The 17,615-nt window shown below is 38.8% G+C and overlaps 1 protein-coding gene and 1 non-coding gene across 7 annotated transcripts in view; both read right to left on the bottom strand.

The window, feature by feature from the left end:
- Positions 1 to 17,615, bottom strand: part of Znf638 (zinc finger protein 638) — a 142,326-nt gene that overhangs the window by 118,896 nt on the left and 5,815 nt on the right. The window lies entirely within an intron of this gene.
- LOC113455548 lies at positions 10,807 to 10,913 on the bottom strand. Its single transcript, XR_003376616.1, has one exon. It is a non-coding gene; the product is annotated as a U6 spliceosomal RNA (small nuclear RNA).

Here is a 17,615-nt window from a genome sequence, read left to right as displayed (position 1 = left end):
GGACCTTTAGAAGAGCAGGCAAGGCTCTTAACCTCTGAGTCATCTCTTCAGCCCCCAGTTTAAGATGTGTTACATTCATTTAGTCTATGGAATGTTTGTTTAATGATACAAGATGTGTTGCATTCTTTTATATTGAGTTTCTTTAACTCTGTAAAGCTGTGTTATATTTTGCCTACCTAAAACACTTGATTGGTCTAATAAAGAGCTGAATGGACAAGAGCCAGGCAGAAGAAGGGTAGGTGGAGCTGCCAGCTGAGAATAAATAGGAGGAGAAATCTAACCTTGAGAAGAGGGAGGAGAGAGAAAAGAATAGGAGAGGAGGAGCCAGAGGCCAACCACACATCCAGTCATGGAGTAAGAAGAAAAGAAAGACATATATAACTAAAGAAAGGTAAAAAGTCTAAAGAACAAACATAGTTAAAGAGAAATGGAATAATTTAAATTAGAAAAGTTGGCTAGAAACAAACCAAGCTAAGGCTGGGCATTTATAAGTAATAATGAGTCTCTGTGTGTTTATTTGGGAGCTGGGTGGCAGGCCCCCAGTGAGTAAACAAATAAACAAACAAACAACTACAATGCTATGTTGTATAATTAGCTATTTCAGACATTTAACTCTTTCAGCAAACAACAATCTTTAGTTCAAGCCATCTGTGTGAAACCAGCAGGTAAGTTCAGAGTCCGAAGAGGATGTCCTTAGTGCCTGCAGAGTAAGTAGCATGAACCTGAGTCAGTCACTAACATTGCTTGGTTCCAACAGCTAAAATTTCTGCCAAGCTAAATTAAGAAAGGGCCAGGTTCCCCCTGTTTAAATTAGACAAAGGCAAATACAAATCAATAATGCATGGTTTTCTAGAATGCACATTAGGATCAGAAGATGGATAAACTGCTCCTTTTGACTTAACAGTGCTCTGAGACTTAGAGCAAAACTGAAGCCAATCAGAACACAAACAGAGAAAAGCCCAGTTCAAAGAAACAGAAGTGTTGACTGGGGGTGCACTTATTCTAGAAGCAGTTTAGTATAACAAAATCTTCTGGAAATGTCTCTGGGAAGATGTAGCAAATCCATGGCTAGGAATTGAGCCTAAAAATAGAAGACAACTAGTTATTGAAATGGCCAGACTGGCAGCAGTGCCACTGAACAAACCTGTGAGCCTGTATACAGTAAAAAAGGCAAAGCACTGAGGACAAAGTGGAAGAAGAAATCATTGTCTACCTTCACAAGATTAGGCTATCTGCAAACACCAAGAAGCAAGTACTCAGAAACTTGTTTTTGTTTTTTTGAGACAGGGTTCCTGGCTGTCCTGGAACTCATTTTGTAGATCAGGCTAGCCTCAAAAACACAGAGATTCTGACCTGACTCCTGAATGCTGGGATTAAAGGTGTGTACCACCACCACTGGCTCAAAAACTTTTAAATCACCTTGACAGAGAAGTTTTATGTCTGTTTTTTTTTTCTAGTAAATTTATTTTTACTGTATTTTACAAAAATACTGGTCTGAGGACGGGGAAGATAGCTCTGTAGTACTTGCTGTTCAAGCCTGAGGACTTTAGTTCAATTCCTAGCACCTTCAGAAAATAATAATAAAAGCTAGGTACCGTAGCATAAGCTTGTAATCCCAGTGCTCAGACAAGTGCATTCTGGGGATTTTTCTAGTCGGCTAGTCTAGCCTAAACTTGGAAACAACAGGCCAATGAGAGACTCTGTCTCAAAAAACACAGTAGACAATTCCCAAGGAAAAGGAGTGAGCATTGTTCTCTAGCCCTCACACCTATCATATGCATTACTCACACACAAGCACATAAATGCACACTACCATGCATACAATTGTCTGAACTGGATTTTTTTTAAAAAAAAAATATGGTCCTTTCCCACAGATACTTTCAGTTACACTATAGAGATGTTTTAGAACAGGGTGCCTGGCGGGGTGTAAGGAGAGAAACTGGTCTGACCAAAGACAAAAGCAACGGCTAAGATGTTGGCAGTGAGAATGCTAAGAGATGGGATAAAGAACTATTAGGAACTCAGTCTGATTTTGGTAGCACAGTATGTGCAAGGAGGAGTGTAGGAGGTATCAAAGGTGCTCCTTAGCCTAGGCTTACTTAGCAGACAGATGGCTGAGCCTTTCCTTTGACAGGCAACACTGACAGACTGTTATGTTGGGAGAAGATTCATTAGCCCTATCATGCATATGTACAGAGAATCTGAAATGCATTTGACACAAGCAAGCACAAGTGTAATGTAGCTCATTACATATACAGTCCAGGGCTCAGAAGAAACAGAAACTAGGGATGTCAGTTTGTAAGTTACTGGTTTGTATCTAATAGTTGATGGTTGTAAGGCAGCAACCAAAATACTCAGGGAGAAAATACTGAGATGATGTAGAGGCCAAGTATAGTGCTCAAGCAATACTTAATAAGAATACTTAATATTTAATAACAATGAAAAAGGGTTGATTTGCAGAAAAAACAGAGGACAAACCACAAAACTGTTTTATATCTACCTAATAAAATATTACCATTTTAGATTTGTAAGATAACTAATGCTATTTAAAAATATGTATGTTATTTTCTCATTTTCAAACAAAAGTCATATAAATGTACATTCCAAAGTCCATATAAAATGTCTGGTGTTAATATTGAGGGAATTTTTCCTTCCTTTTTTTCTTTCTTTCTTTCTTTTTTTTTTTTTTTTGAGACAGGGTTTCTCTGTAGCTTTGTGCTGGAACTAGCTCTTTTAAAAACCAGGCTGGCCTCAAACTCACAGAGATCCGCCTGCCTCTGTCTCCAAAGTGCTTGGATTAAAGGCCTGCGCCACCACCGCCCGGCTTTTCCTACATTCTTTTTATTTCTACTTTCTCAATCTTTTTTACTGATCATATCTGATCATATTTTTTCTTTGTCATAAAATCAAAGTTTTAAAAAAATTCTTTAAACTTGTATGAAGTTGTGAAGTCTACAATTCTTAGATTTTTAAAAAAAATGATGTGGGATGTCCTTTTGTACATGTCTTGCTTTTATTGATTAGTGAATAAAGTTGTTTTGACCAATGACTTAGCAGAACAAAGTCAGGTGGGAAATCAGAATAGAGCCAGAAAGAAGGCTGAGTCAGAAAGACACCATGTAGCTGCCAAAGGAAACAGATGTTGGAACCTTACCGGTAAGACCACAGCCTCATGGTGATACACAGATTAATAGAAATGGTTTAATTCAAGATGTAAGTGCTAGCTAGAAATACACCTGAGTCAAATGGCCAAGCAGTGTTGTAATTAATATAATTTCTGTGTGATTATTCGGGTCTTGGTGGCCAGGAACACAAGCGCAGTCATCTTTTACAAAATAGCACCCACCATCTGGGGCATGAATCCACATAAGACCTAAAAAAGCTTGAGAAAAATAAAGAGGGCTTATATACCCATAAAAGTGGGAGTCAAGCACAGCTTCTTGGTAGCCATGGTTTTTTTTTTTCAGAGAGGTTCTGTTTGCTGGCAGCAAGCAGAGGTGCGGCTCCTTTAAGAGAAGGCTTCCTGACTCAGCATTAGTATTAAAAACTGCATACCTTTTTTTAAGAGACTGTGACTCTGGCTCTTTCAGGAGGTTCTGCACTTAAATAGGGTTTGTGAGCTGAGTGCTACAAGTTGCTTAATGGTGACATAGATCTGCTGCAACCCTGGAGCTGGGGCAATAAGTATGGATCACAGGGCTGGCAATAAACACACCTCTGGCATATTAAAAAGCCAAGAGAGGCAGAGCCAGAATCCAGGATCACTGTGACCAAGTTGCTTACCATTTTAAAAGAATTCCTGGTCAGAAAATGATTACAGATGCCGGGCAGTGGTGGCGCACGCCTGTAATCCCAGCACTCGGGAGGCAGAAGCAGGCGGATCTCTGTGAGTTTGAGGCCAGCCTGGTCTACCAAGGAAGTTCCAGGACAGGCTCCAAAGCTACAGAGAAACCCTGTGTCTCAAAAATTAAAAAAACAAAAAAAAAAAAAAAAAAAAATGATTACAGATACACAATAAGAAAGATTCAAACAAACAAACAAAAAAAGACTTCTGATTGGGTCACAGAGTTAGATAAATGTATGTGGGCTTATGAGAGGGAAGAAAGAGTACAGAAAGTCATTGATTAAAGGAGTAAAGATAAATATTAAAAAGTAATAGAGCAAAAAAATAAGCCACATAAAGATGGAAAATACACAGAGAGTCTAAATTATGTATATTGTATTTTCTTTGAATTTTTTGACTGTGAATGAGCTGAGCATAGAGGGACATTTTATTGTACAGGCTGCTAAGCCAAACCAACATATATATATTTTAAAAGTATCTTGGCTTCAAATTTTTTTTTTTTAGTTTTTTCAAGACAGGGTTTCTCTGTAGCTTTGGAGCCTGTCCTAGAACTAGCTCTTGTAGACAAGGCTGGCCTCGAACTCACAGAGATCCGCCTGCCTCTGCCTCCCGAGTGCTGGGATTAAAGGCATGCACCACCGCCCGGCGCAAAATTTGAGACTAAGTATATGTTACTTTGGAAAAGAAGTTCTGCTCTTGTTTCCACAGATGATGAGAGTCTGTGGATTCCTTTTAGGCTAATGTGGTTTGATACAACAAGATCCCCTGAAAGGTCTCCATAAGCCCTAAAAATATTTTGCCAAATAAACAGCAGGAAGCAATTTGGAGAAAACAGCAACCAAATTCCCAAAATTATTGTTTATAAATATTTATTTTCATTTTAAAAGGGATGATTATAACTGATTAATGGTCACAGTCAATTTCTTTAAAAAAAGGGGGGGGATATGATATAGAAATGAATACTACATTGGTATGGACTTTGGTTTATTGATACAAATTAAAGATCACTTTTGTTATATGTATAATTCTATCTTGTTTAAGATATTATGTTTATACAGATCATTTAAACATGTAATGTTTAACTGGGTGGTGGTGGCACATGTCTTTAATCCCAGAACTTGGGAGGCAGAGGCAGGCAGATCTCCATGAGTTTGAGGCCAGCCTGGTCAACAAGAGCTAGTTCCAGGATGGGTCCCAAAGCTACAGAGAAACCATGTCTCAAAAAAACCACAAAAATGTAATGTTTAATTTAAAATTATAGATTAATAGATAGTCATTTTTAATAGTCAAACTTGTAGTCATGTTAGTTAGGTTTTCTAGATGTACAGAGATATATTTCAGATGGATAGGTAGTCTTGAAATCTGTCAAAGATCTACAGAATATGGCGTTTTTTCTCAACAGTGAGACATATCTGCTTTTGGCAGCACCAATTATTTCAGAGAGGTTGATGGGCATCAAAGAAACTCTTTATGGAATTTGCCTTCAATATCTTAGTCATTGGGCAAGAAACTGCTCTTGCCTGGACTGTTGGATGGTATGCTATATGAACTGGACATGCAAGACCCACAGAAAAGTGACTGCACAACTTTCCAAAAGATGGAATGGGGGGCTGGAGAGATGGCTCAGTGGTTAAGAGCACTGACTGCTCTTCCAGAGGTCCTGAGTTCAATTCCCAGCAACCACATGGTGGCTCACAAACATCTGTAATGAGATCTGGTGCCCTCTTCTGGCCTGCAGGCATATATGCAGGCAGAATACGGTATACACAATAAATAAATAATTTTTTTTTTTAAAGATGGTATGGTACTTTAGGATTCTTGCTTCACAGAGAAAACCGCCAGACATTCTGCAAAACACAGAAGAAAGTGACTAACATATTGCCAATATAGGCTAAACAGTCTTTCAAATTTCCTGTTCCATGGAAAAGTTTGTCAGTTACTATGGGTTTGTAGGCTGAAGATAGATAATGCCCCAATGCTACAAAAGAACTGGGTGACTGTCCAGGCAGCAAGATGTCTGTCATTTCTAGAATTTTGGAAGTTGTTTACAATGTCCTTCTTGTTTACTTAGGTAATATTAAGTCCTTCTGGGGTCTTTGAAGGGTTGAAGGCATATAGTTATATTTACAGTTTTCCTTAGTTATGATAAAAAATAAACTAGATATAAAACTTTAGACTCACAAAGATAAGATAGATTATAGAGTATTTTCCTTAATTTGCCAAATGTAAATGGACTGAATGTTGTAACTATAATTCTTGCTTGATAACTGCTTTGTATATGTAATTTTACTATGTTAAAGTTAAAACCTTCCTTTAATTTCGACAGCAAAGGGGAGATGATGTGTGATGTTTTTCTGTATATGTGTTGCTTTTATTGGTTAGTGAATAAAGCTGTTTTGGCCAATGACTTAGCAGAGTAAAGTCGGGTAGGAAATATGAACAGACACATAGAGAGAGTGTAGATGGAGTCAGGGAGATGCCATGTAGTGGCTGATGAAGACAGACGCCAGAACCATATCAGTAGGCCATAGCTTCATGATTAATACACAGGTTAATAGAAATGGATTAATTTAAGATGTACGAGTTAGTTAATAGGAAACCTGAGCTAATAGGCTGAGCAGTGTTGTAATTATTATAGTTTCTGTGTGGTTATTCAGGTCTGGGCAGCCGGGAATAAATGAGCAGTCTCCAGTTACAAATACATTCATTGCCCATGCTGGTTTTGAACTTGTAAACTCAAATGTTCTGTCACCTCAGCCTCCCAAAAGTAGGCACCACAGGTTTATGCCACTGAACCTTGACAGATTTTAAATTTTATCAGAAACATATAAAGTGCAACAAATAAGAACCCTCAAGTTATGACTAAAGATTGCCAAAGTCACTTAAAGATTTTTTGAAAACAAAATCTCTCGGGCATGCTAAGTTTGAATGTATTTCTAGCCTTTGTCCCTATCTTAACATGTATTAACTATATAAAAATTATAATTTACAAAATTTAAAAAGCATTAAAGCATTATTACAGAGAAAATGTCTCTAGGAACAGATCTGTAACTCACATTACAAAAGGCTATTCCCATATAAAACTATCCATAAGAATAAAAGTAACTCATCAGGCATCAACATCTATAGCTTTCCACTGCTTATATGGTGTACAGATAGAGTTCCAGGACAGCCAGAGCAACACAGAGAAACCTTGTTTAGAAAAAAACAAAAAAAAAGGGAGGGGGATTTGAGTGTGGTCAAAGTGCATTATATACATGAATAACACTGTCAACAAATAAATTTTATTTTTAAAAGGCATAAAAGGTGTTAATAACAACACTGGTTTTAATGACAAAGTTAAAGGCTTTCTTGATTTAACTCCAGTTTTGTAGGACAGAGAAAGAGCAACATGATGATATACTCAAACACTACCAGGAAGTGGTCTACCTGAATGAGTTCTAGCTAAAACCCTTAAGTGAATGGACACAGGAATATAATACTGACTTTTAAACAATCACAGTGAAGAGGCGAGAGAAATGGTTCAGTGAAGCACAATTAATAAAAACTAAGAAAAAATACCACAGAGACTGAAATTGGGGTTTGAAGCACGATTGATACAAACTCAGAAAGAGAAATTGTGGTTCAACCCAGAGATCCAAAAAGCAAAGCAGCCAGCCACCGGCTCTTATCTTGACCTCAGTTCAAAATGGCGATCCTGCCTCCAAGAATCTCAGAATGAGACTGTCTGAGAGCGGTCTCCTCCAATTTTATAATCCTTTCTATGGCTAGGATTAAGGCGTGCACCACTGGGTTAAAGGCATGTGCTGCCCAGTTTCTGTGGCAACCATTGTGGCTACTGGGATTAAAGATATGTATTACCACTGCTTGGCTATAAGTATGACTAGTGTGGCTGTTTTACTCTCCCGATCCTCAGGTAAGCTTTATTTATCAAAATACAATTGAAATGCCACTACAGTTCAGTGGCCAAGAACATTTGTTGCTTTTGCAGAGAGAGGAACCAGGTTTTATTCCTAGAAACCACATGACAGCTCACGATCATCTCTAACTCCATGGGATCAAACACCCACTTCTGGCTTCCATGGACACAGGTGTGTATGGTATGTACATAGGCAAACACTCAAACACATAAATAAAATTTAAAAAAATTAAAGTCATTCTTGTCTCAGCCTCTGGAGGATCAAGATAACAGGCATGTGTCACCATACTCAGCTTGGACTTATGTGTGTTTGTCTGTCTATTGGGATGTATGCACTGGCCAGAAGTCAGTCTTAGGTATGTCATCCTCAAGGGCATTCCACCCTGTTTTTTGATTCATGGTCTTCTATTGGCCTGGAGCTCACCCATTATGCTATGACTGCCATCTCTTTCTCCCTGGTGTTGGGCTTACCAGTGTATACCCACCACATCAGCTTTTTAAAATAAGGGCCCAGGATCAAACCTAGATCTTCATGTTTGCACTGCAAGCACTTTACTAAGCTAGCTCCTCAATCCCCTAAACTTATTTTTTTTTTTTTACATCTAAAGAAAAAGTGCCATAATGTCAGAGGACAACTTGAAGGAGTGGTCTCTCTCCTTCCACCATGTAGGTCCTAGGTACTGAACTCAGGTTCTTGTCAGGCTTGGTAGCAAAAGCCTTACTTAACTCATTGAGCAAACTCACTGAACCTAGGCCTTTTTTCCCTTAAGACAGAATCTCACCATGTAGGCTTGACTTAGACCTTGCTATGTAGACTAGGCTAGCCTCAAATTCAATAGAGATCTACCTGCCTCTTTCTCTGTCTCTGTCTCTGTCTCTGTCTCTCTCTCTTGGTTTTCTGAGACAAGGTTTCTCTATATAACAACCCTATCTGGCTGTCCTGGAACTTGCTCTGTAGAACAGGTTGGCTTCGAACTCACAGAGATCCTGCCTACCTTTGCCTCCCAAAATTAATTAATTAATGGTGTGCACCACCACTGCCTGGCTAGACTTTTTTTTTTTTTTTGGTCATAAAAATCCTCAGAAAAAAAATCCTCAGCAGTCCATTAATCTGGTTAATAAATCAAAATCAAATTGAGGTAACTCCATTCATGACTAGAAAAAAATCCTTAAATTTGAATTCCACAAAATTTTACATTTCATGTGCTAGATTTATTCTAAGTGCATTCATACTTTTCAACTTGACCTAACCCCAGGAATAATCCAGTATAAAGGGCACTATAATCTCCATCTTGCAGAAAGAGAAACTGAGACACACGAGTGAGTGATTGATGAATAACAAATAGTAACTTTTGGGCTATATTTCAACACAGGCAAGAAGCCTCTGGAATCCATTCCCTTACCACTGCATTACACTGCCTTCCATGGTTTATTGGTATAGGAAGTCCTTCTGTATATGTGTTGCTTTTATTGGTTAATAAAGAAACTAGCTTGGCCTGATAGGGTAGAGTAGAGCTAGGCAGGGGAAAACTAAACTGAATGCTGGGAGAAAGAAGTGGAGTCAGGGAGAAGCCATGAAGCTGCCTCCAGAGACAGACATGCTGAAATTTTGCCAGTAAGTCACAGCCATATGGTGATACACAGATTAGTAGAGATGGGTTAGTTTAGCATATAGGAGTTAGTCAGAAATACACTTAAGCTATTGGAAAAGCATTATTGCAAATAATATAGTTTCTGTGTGGTTATTTCAGGGCTGAGCAGTCTGGAACAAACAAGCTGCCTCCTACTACAATTTATGAAGGGTTTTTGAAATTTAATCTAAAAATTTTATTTATTGATATTATAATATAATTATATAATTTTCCTTCCTTTTTTTCCCTTCTAAACCCTCTTCCTTCTATGTCTGCATGAGTTTATTTGCACCACATGCATGCAAGAAAGGAGGCCAGAAAAGGGTTGGATTCTCTGGAGCTATAGTTAGTTACCAGTGATTGTGAACTGCTATGTGAGTGCTGACAACCAAATTCTCAAGAGCAATAAGCATTTCCAGCCCTATGTTCTGAAGTTCTGTTGACAGGGACCAGGGACTAGAGGTCATAACAGAGACATAAGAGAGGTCATAGAGAGAGTAGAGAGTTAAGGAGACAGTTTTGATGTCTGCTAGAACCTGAGATAAACATCAATTAACTCAGCAACATTGCTCTTTAGCAGTGTTATTTATTGAAACAAAGCTTACACCTTGCAAAAATTAGCAGAGCAAGCATTGGAACAAATCCATAAATTCTGAAGGAGACTTTTTTTGTTTTGTTTTTCGAGACAGGGTTTCTCAACCCTAGCTGTCCTGAAACTAGGTATTGTATGTAGACCAGGCTGGCCTCGAACTCACAGAGATCTGCCTGCCTCTGCCTCCCAATTGCTGGGATTAAAGGTGTACACCACCACCAGACATTTTTAAACTTTTACTTTCATCAGGCAATACCAGAGCTTTTCCAAAGCTAGTTTTTCAAAGTATTTTAGAGTTCTGTCGCCATCTTGTGGACCTTTGTAGTATTGTACTGAAAAATCTCAGCAAAGCTCCAGCAGGGGGGAAAAAAAGCAAAGCCAATAGTTAGACTTTTGTTTAATCTGATTTTTATGATTGTGACCTATTGGTATTCTATTGGTATGTGAACTAATCTGCATCATTTTTAAAGCAAAGTGACAAAAATTGGACACATCACAGTCTATTATTGAAATACCAGGCCAAGACTGGCTACTCCAGACTTCTTAGAAGAATCCTGTGGGACTTTTCTGTTACTATCTGAAGATATTTTTTTAAAAAAAATTAGAGAGGCAGAGGCAGAGGTGTGTGTGTGTGTGTGTGTGTGTGTGTGTGTGTGTGTGTGTGTGTGTGTGTGTGCAGGTACCCATAAAGGCCAGAAGAAGATGATACCCATAGGTTGCATGCAACTGTGAACCACTTGCTGGGCAATGAACTTGGATCCTCCACTAGAGAAGATCACACTCTTGAAGACAAGTCCAGCTCTACTGAAGATGGTTCTTTTTTTTTTTTTAAGGCTTCACAAATCTGCGTGTCATCCTTGCACAGGGGCCAAGTTAACCGTCTCTGTATCGTTCCAATTTTAGTATACATGCTGCTGAAGCAAGCACCTGAAGATGGTTCTTTATATCAAATTCATCCTGAGTTTTTTTAAAACCTAATCCAGCAGTGTGTTCCACCAGAACATTCTTTTTTTTAGAAATAAAATATTATTTTTTATAATGTCTTATTATAGCTCTGGCTAGCCTGGAACTTGCTGTATAGACCAGGCTGGCCTGAAGTGATAAGAGATACACCTGCCTCTAAGCCTTTTGAGTACTGGAATTACAGGCATATACCACAACATACATAGTTTTTCTTGTTTATTTATTTTAGAGATTTTTGTTTTGTTTTGTTTTGTTTTTGAGACAAGGTTTCTCTGAGTAGCCCTGGCTGTCCTAGAACTCACTCTATAGACCAGGCTGGCCTCGAACTCACAAACATCCCCCTACCTTTGACTCCCCAGTTCTGGGATCAAAGGCGTGCACCACCACAGCCCAGCTTCATGTAAACATTTTAATAGAGTATCTTTTGTTCATTTTTGGAAAGCTTGTACATGCATACGATGTCTCTTGATCATATCTACCACAAAATCCTTCCCTCCACTACCACTAGACAGGCCTAAACACCCTTCCACAGTGCTTCCTGAGCCTTGGTCGAGTACTTACAGATGTCCAGTTTAAGGCTAAGCACTCAACATTACTTATTCTCAGCACTTTGACCAGTTATGCATCTCTACATCAACTGCTGCCCACTGCAAAGAGAAATTTCTCTACTGTATAGTTACATTTCCAGTGTTGATTTTTATTTTTATAAAATATTGTTGTTTGAACACATTAACTTATTGCTCTATTGTAGATTCTTGACATTTTCTACTAAAGCAATTGTGTTATCTTACTACCTGGACATATTTTCCTTTCTGATTTTTTTGGTCTTTGTTCTCTTTATATGCCTTATTGTATAGATGAGAACTTTCTATAGAGATTGGAGGAAGCCCTGAGTGAATTAGGTCCTGAGTGAATGTTTGCTGTTGGCATGGGCACAGTCATATCAAGCACCTCATTGTCTAGGGCTCAGAGGGATGGCAAAGTCTTCCTCGGGGGACCATGGGCTAGTGTTGACAGTGTGTGCAGAAAATGTCCACTATAGTTTCTCTTACCTGTAAATATATTCAAGATATTTACAGCTTGAAGACTGCTCTCCTATAGAGACCGCCCCTACATAAATTAGTTAAACCTCTGGCCTTGGTGGAACTATGTAATATAAACCCTGTCTCCTTGCTTATCTGTATATAACAACCCCACCTCCTTGTTCAGTAGTGTTTGATGACCTCAAGTTTCTGTTAAACTCTACATAGTAAGCATGATGAGATTCCAAAGTACTGCCCTTCTCCATCAGAGCCCATCACCCAATCCCAGATTTTCTGTATATACATATGTCCAGCTGTCTGCCTTTTTTTCATTCCCTCATACCACCCCAGGCAGGTCTATCTCTGGAGTCATACAAAGAACAGGGTAACTTTCTACACCATTCTTGGTTGTGCTCTCATAGGGAAAGTATCCAGGACGAAGAGATGGTCTAGTCAGTAAAGCACTTCCCTTGAAGCATGAGGACCAAAGTTCAATCCCCAGAACCTACATTAAAAATCATGTGTGGTGGTATGTTTATAATGTCAGCAATGGGGAAGCAGAAACTATCACTGGAGCTCCTTGACCAGCCAGTCTAGCTTAATGGATGGGATTGCCCTCCATGACAGATACTGTTTCTAAGGGGAGCTGGTACTCTGAGAATGACACTTAAGGTTGTTCTTTGGCCTTCACATATATCTGTGTGGGCGTGCACGTGCAAGCATGCACACACACACACACATACACACACACGCACGCGCGCATAAAACAAGCATCCAGTATTTTACCATTCAGTATGATATTAGCTGTAGATTTTTTTTGTGTGTGAATGCATCTTAACAACTTGAAAAAGTTTTCTCTTCACATTGTTCATTCAGGCCTGAATTTAAATTTTGTCTTCTTTTCCTAGGTTCTCTGTCATAGAGGTGCTAACTTTATAACTTCAAAGGGAAAACATTTGGTTATCTCAATGCAAAAAATCATATTTGATTAAATTTTTCATCTGTTCAAGATAAAATTTCTCAACAAAGCTAGAAATAAAATCAAACTGCCTCACCATAATGAAGGCCATAGATGAAAACTCATAGCAAATAAATATGTCACCAAAGATATAAGATAGGAACAGAAAAAAAGCATGTTCACATCTGCCACTTCTATTCAACACAGTAGTTGAGGTTTTAGTCAGAGTAATAGGCAAGAAAATTAATAAAAACATCCAAATTATAAATTAAAAAGTAAAAGTATTTCTATCCACAAATGATAGTATATCATACAGAAAATCCCAAAGATCACACACCTAACCCTCAACATTCCCCCCACACCCACTCACTTATGGGACTAATAAATTTACTAATCCTGTAAGATTAAAACACACACACACACACATACACACACACACACACACAAAATCACCTATGTTCCTATACACTAAGAATAAGGAATTTGAAAAGAATTGAGAAAACAGTGACTTTAAAGCACTGCTTGGTGGCTCACGACTTCAGGAGCAGGAGTAGACAGATCTCTGAGTTTGAGTCAGCTGTGTCTACAGAGCTAGTTCCAGGACAATTGTGGCTACAAAAGCTCGAAAAGCAAACAAAACAAAAAGGAAAGAAAACAATGACTTGGGGCTGGAGAGATGGCTCAGAGGTTAAGAGCATTGCCTGCTCTTCTAAAGGTCCTGAGTTCAATTCCCAGCAACCACATGGTGGCTCACAACCATCTGTAATGAGATCTGGTGTCCTCTTCTGGCCTGCAGGCATACACACAGAATATTGTATACATAAGAAATAAATAAGTATTTAAAAAAAGAAAACAATGACTTTATAGAAGTAGCAGAAAGAATACTTGTAGGAATAAACTTAAGCAAGAAGTCAAAGAGCTCTATACTGAAAAGTCCCAAAACTCTATTGGAAGAAATCAAAGACACAAATAAAAAGAAAGAAACCCCAAGTTCATAGAGGAAAAGATTTAATACTGTTACAAAGATAATACCACTCCAAGTAGGCTACAAATTTAATGCAATCCCTATCAAAACCTATTTGCCTCAACATCTCACATATTTATTTGCCTGGTAGGATATACCATGAAAACCATCTTCTCATTTCTCTTATCTCTTGAAGAATCTTAAAAAAAAGGAAAGTTTTTTTTTGTTAGTGATTCAGGGTACAGTCCTAGGGTGTGTTTAGACATAAAGAGATCAGCTGAGCTGTATTTTTTTATTATTATTTTAAATAACACTTGTTTTGGTGCTGCAGCATTGACATTCTGGTTCCCGAGACAGATGTCTACAGCCTGTGAGAAGCTGCCTTGTCTCCCTCCCCCTGGCAGTGCTATCCTCCCCTTGGCTCGGATGCACCTAATAGCTCTGCCTTCTCAATTGCTCACTATGTATTGTCTTGTCATAAAAATGTAGACCGAAAAGAGTCTGGGAAAACTGTTGACTACAGCGAAACAGTCTAGCTCCTCCCATGGAAAGTTCTCAAGCTATTCCAAGGAAACAGAAAAAAAAGAGGAACACACTGGGAGATTTTTTCCTAATTCTTAATTTGTAGATAGTGAGTTATGACAGTTAATGTATTTGGCCTTCTCCTTGCTCATGTTTGAGCTTTCTCTGGGATCAAGAAGGGATGGTGCAACATTCCTCCTCTTCTTTTCTGGTGGAGACAGGATCTCACTGGAGGGGAACTGCTAGACCATGTGGTGACCCGATGCTTAGGCTTAGTATCACCATATTATTCTCTTTTTTAAAAGAAAAAATCAATTTCACTTGACTCTATTTTGTTTGCGACAGTCTTGGTTTTTTGGTCTAGACTGTCTTTGAACTCGCTATTCTTCTGCCTCCACCTCTTGAGTTCTGGCATCACAGGTGTGTGTTTCCACATCCAGACTAACCTGTTTTTGGAAGGAGACTGTAGCAGTTTACATTCCCACCAGCAATTCACAAGAGTTTCATTTATGTCTATTGTTATGCTAATTTCACATGGTTTTAATTATTATAACTTGGTAATAAATTTTGAAGTCAACAAGTGTGAATCTGTGCAGGCCCCCTTATGAGTCCATATGAATTTTAGATGGATTTTTATTATTGTTTTTTGAGACAGGGTCTCACTATGTAGCCAAGGCTGGCCTGGACCCTGCTATATAAACCTGACTTCTCCATACTTATAGGGATCAACCTGCCTCTGACTCCCAAATGCTGGGATTAAAGTTATGTGCCACCTAGCCAGTTATCATTGGATTTTGAAAGAGATTGCATGAAGTAGGATCCTCTGGTATATGATACCAGACCAATAAATAATGTGCTCACCACATTTTCATAGGCATCTACATTAGTTATTTCTTTTCTTTTTCCTTTTTTGTCAACTTGACATAAACCAAAATAATCTGAAAAGAGGAAACCTCAACTGAGAAAGTTTCCATCAGACTGGCTTGCAGGCAAGCTTGTGGGGCACTTTCTTGATTGATTATTGATGTGGAAGGGCCCAGTCCACTGTAGGCAGTGTCATCCCTGGGCAGGTGGTCCTGGAATGTGTAAGGAAGCAGGCTAACTAAGCCATGTAGAGAAAGCCAATAAGCAGTGTTCCTCCATGATGCTTCAGTTTCTGACTCCAGGTTCCTGCCTTGAGTTCCTACTTGACTTCTGATGATGGACTGTAACCTATAAGCCAAATAAACCCTTTCCTCCACAAGGAGTTTTTGGTCATGGGGTTTTATCACAGCAATAGAAAGCAAACCAAGAATATAGTCAAGATTCTGTTATGCCTTCCACCACCGATGAGGATATAACACAAGAACAGCTGCAGGAGTCATAGCAATAACCATATGACTGAAGTGGCTGAGATAAAGAAAATCTAGAGGCCTAAAACTATGACAAATGGTTCAGACATGTCAAAGACGCAATAATTTATTATCAGAGTCCTTTAATCCGAAACTGAAAAAATTAAAATCCAGACTGGGTGTGGTGGCTCACTCCTATAATCCCAACACTGAAGAATTTGTAGCAGGAAGGTCACCTTTGGACTGTGAATTTCAAGCCAGCCAGGGGTACAATGTGAGATCCTGTCTCAAAAAAGCAAAATAGAAACCAGGAATAATTACTCCATTTTTCTTGTAGCTCTAATATCCTTGATCTAAAACCAAAAACCTAACATAACTTCCCTTGTATCAAGGTGTCAATGTGAACTCCTAAGGAGCTACATGCAATGTATAATAGATAATGCAGCACTGGAGTATTAAGCTAGGAGTTATATTTTTAAAAATGGAATTTCAGTCAGATAGATGGCTCAGTGGGTGAAAGCACTTGCTATGTAAGCCTCACTACCTGAATTTGACCCCAGTATGCTATGTGCACTACATCTATAACTTCAGCATTTTTTACAATAAAGTAGGAGTCAGAGACAGGAAAAGCAGAGCTTGAAGTCTAGCTACCTTGGAGAATACAGTGCAATAGCATAAGAGAGACCCTATCTCAAAACAAGGTGGAAGGGAAGATTTGATTAGAAACCTTACTGTGGTACACACACACACACACACACACACACACACACACTTTATTTATCCACGTTTTATTTGAGAAAAGAATGGTTAACACAGATACTTCTTAAACATCTGTAGAGTTTTGATGCTCTGCTGTGGATATGAATGAGAAATATCCTATATAGGTTCATAAAATTGAACACCAGTTGTTGGTGCTGTTTGGGAAGGTTACAGAGCCTTTAGGGGGTAGAGGCTTGCAGGAGGAGGTACACTACCATAGGGAGGCTTTGATGTTTTATAACATGGTCCAACCTCCTGCTGTTTTTCTGCTTCCTTAGTGTGGATACAATAGAGCCAGCTCTCTGTTCCTGCCACCATGGGCCCCAGTCAGACCTTCCTGACATGGTGGATTATATCTCTCTAGAAGTGTAAGCAAAAACCCTCTCAACCCTAAATTGCTCTGCTTTTGTAGGATTATTTTATCACAGTAGCAGAAAAGTAATTGAGACACGCTTCAGTGGTAGTTACTTTTTGGTGCCTTCACCTGTTAAGTTACACGCAAAGTATAATACAGATGGCACTCACTCACACATTGCTATTGAGAATGCTGGTTCGTTCTCATGACATGGACAGTTAGAGAAGAGAGCCTGCTTGGGAATTCATTCTTAAATCCCACCATTTTGAGAATAAAGTTAAGGCTGTGATTTTTACTTCTGGGAACCATTTTTAACATACATAAAAATGATCTATATTATTTCTTTTTTTTTTCTTTTTTTGGTTTTTCGAGACAGGGTTTCTCTGTAGCTATTTTTGGTTCCTGTCCTGGAACTAGCTCTTGTAGTCCAGACTGGCCTCGAACTCACAGAGATCCACCTGCCTCTGCCTCCCAAGTGCTGGGATTAAAGGCGTGCGCCACCATCGCCCGGCTTCTATATTATTTCTTATTGAAAATGCTCAAATATTTGTTTACTAGAAATGAGAAAACCAGTTCATATAGATATGGAACTCATTATGAATGTTTCTTTTAAGAAATATCTTCAGGGCTGGAGAGATGGCTCAGTGGTTAAGAACATTGCCTGCCCTTCCAAAGGTCCTGAGTTCAATTCCCAGCAACCACATGGTGGCTCACAACCATCTGTAATGAGGTCTGGTGCCCTCTTCTGGCCTGCA

The sequence above is a fragment of the Microtus ochrogaster genome, unplaced genomic scaffold, assembly GCF_000317375.1.
Source record: "Microtus ochrogaster isolate Prairie Vole_2 unplaced genomic scaffold, MicOch1.0 UNK62, whole genome shotgun sequence".
In the NCBI taxonomy this organism is placed as follows: domain Eukaryota; kingdom Metazoa; phylum Chordata; class Mammalia; order Rodentia; family Cricetidae; genus Microtus; species Microtus ochrogaster.
Note: the sequence above shows the minus strand (reverse complement) of the source record. Positions and strands in the feature narration are given on the sequence as shown.